At 36.3% G+C, this 2,248-nt stretch overlaps 1 long non-coding RNA gene across 1 annotated transcript in view; it reads right to left on the bottom strand.

The window, feature by feature from the left end:
* Positions 1–956: 956 nt before the first annotated feature.
* Positions 957–2,248, bottom strand: part of LOC107598813 (uncharacterized) — a 1,642-nt gene continuing 350 nt past the window's right edge. Inside the window, exons 3-4 of the long non-coding RNA XR_001610601.1 lie at positions 1,693–1,749; positions 957–1,025 (exon numbers count right to left, since the gene is read on the bottom strand). This is a non-coding gene — a long non-coding RNA (uncharacterized lncRNA). The remainder of the gene's footprint in view (positions 1,026–1,692; positions 1,750–2,248) is intronic.

A 2,248-nucleotide genomic window follows, 5' to 3' on the forward strand; every position in this document is an offset into this window, starting at 1 on the left:
TTCTTAATTTGTTTGAGAACTGAGAAAGACCATACCATATAGTCGTGGCCACATAACCACCTCCGGGAGTGCATTATTTCTCTAATAATTTTAACGGCCTGGAGTCCCAACCACACATCAAGACATTGTTCAGATCATTTGTTTCAAGACATTTGACATGTTTCCGTCCTGAAATCTCGTGTGGGTTGAACTAATGTTTTTACGCACCTCATCCCAAACCTTCCGTTGCAAATTTCAAAACGTAATTTTAGAGCTGATAACAGAGGCTTGAGCCATTGATATGCAGGCTCCCAACAAACACATTTACGTTGTGTCAACGTCACTGTCTACGTGCTCCCGACATTGTAGCAACGTTGAATTGTAAGACGCGAAAGGGCTGTAGCAACGTTGTTACGCGACATTCAGCAACTGCGAGACGACGTTCCGACCACATTTATTTTTATGCCAGATTATATATATTACCTTTTCTGCATCTTATTTTATTTTTTATTTTTTTTGTGGCGAATCTCTTAATAATCAAACACAAGATAAATATGTAATACTTTTTCAAATACTGTTAATCATTAATTGTTCTTTTTAAACATAAAACCTGCTATGAAACTTTAAAGAGGAAAAATGCCATACAAGTTCATATAATCCAACTTTATTAAAACATTGCATACATGTCTATTGCATACACTACCAAAACATACATTTAAAAAAAAAAGGACGTTATATGAATTATATTTAGCTCAAATATAATGGACTACAAATAAAAAAGCTTAAAAAAGGCATTTGAGAACGTTTGCTGAACAAAAGAAAAGCAGCTGAGACAGTCAGCGGGTCACCGGCTGATGAGGCGGACCTGGAGAACACGGTGGACAGGGGAGCGCAGACGGGAAGGCTGGACTCGGCAGACATCAACAGCCCAATAAAGATAAACAAATCCAGAGGAAAAGGCAAGCGCAGAAACCAGTTGGCAGGCACAAGTCAAAACCAGGCAGACAATCCGGGGACAGAGAATGATGTGCAGCAGGCAGGTAAAACTGGGCAGAGAACAAGACGGAGCTAAATCAAATAGCAAGCCATTAATATAGGTGGACACAAGTAGGATCTTGATATGACAGGACAGGACACATGTATGAGCAGACAGTACAAAATAATCTCTCAACGAAACAAAGCACACTATAGCAGAAAAATGAAAGGAAAGAAGAAACATGCACCAATAGCAAGCCATTAATATAGGAGGACACAAGTAGGATTTTGATACGACAGGACAGGACACATGTATGAGCAGACAGTACAAAATAATCTCTCAACGAAACAAAGCACACTATAGCAGAAAAATGAAAGGAAAGAAGAAACAATCAGCTGAGCGCAGCCAATAGAAAAAAAGAGCAAAAGTTAGAAAAGAGAGACAAAGATCAAACCTGACTCCTGACAGAAACATCACATTAGAGTATTCTTTTCAGTCTTTTGATACTTTTATTTTGAACAGTTAAATAGTTATTTGAAACATCAAATCTTAAGTAAATTTTGTACGAGTTATTTTTATTTGATTTTAGGTCCTTATTATAAGACGATAGTACAGATATGAAAGAAAAAGAGTGAGAAAAGTGTAGGGTGACATGAGCCAGGTTTGAGCTCCAGTCATATGTACAGATATGCTAGGCTGCTTGTACTACCCATAAGGCTGAGTCTCTGAATACTTACTTAAAATTATGAGAAGAGGTCCAATGAACCATCTTGTAAATGTGGGGCAACTGATCGCTGTAAAATTAAATGTCAAACTTAGTGTCATGTCAATATCAGCTGTACAGAACATTAAAGCAATATTAAAAATCTCACACTTGGGTTTTTAGTTTGGATTAATTTAGTGTGTATTAAAAACATTGATTTGCACTTAACTGTAGCCTTGAGACTTTGAGGGAAGAAAAAAAAGTACTTAACCAGGGCTGGACAATAATAATAAAATACCTGTCTTGGAGCATATCCTCGAAAACAGTCAGTTATATCATAATTGAAAGTAAAAAGTTGAGAAAAATCGTATATGTATCAATATATTGGACGCATGCATATCTAAAGTGACCTCACTGCTGTCAGTGTACTTAATGTTCATACTAAAACAAACAAAAAAAACACTCAATGCTCTTGACTGATAAACTTTTGTAGCATTAACAATGATTCATCTATATTTAATTTATGCAGTGAGGAATATGCAATATTACATTTGTTTATTCAATTTCTGTACCTGATCACCTACACACTG

The sequence above is a fragment of the Sinocyclocheilus grahami genome, unplaced genomic scaffold (assembly GCF_001515645.1).
Source record: "Sinocyclocheilus grahami isolate Dianchi unplaced genomic scaffold, SAMN03320097.WGS_v1.1 scaffold256.1, whole genome shotgun sequence".
NCBI classification, from domain to species: Eukaryota; Metazoa; Chordata; class Actinopteri; order Cypriniformes; family Cyprinidae; genus Sinocyclocheilus; species Sinocyclocheilus grahami.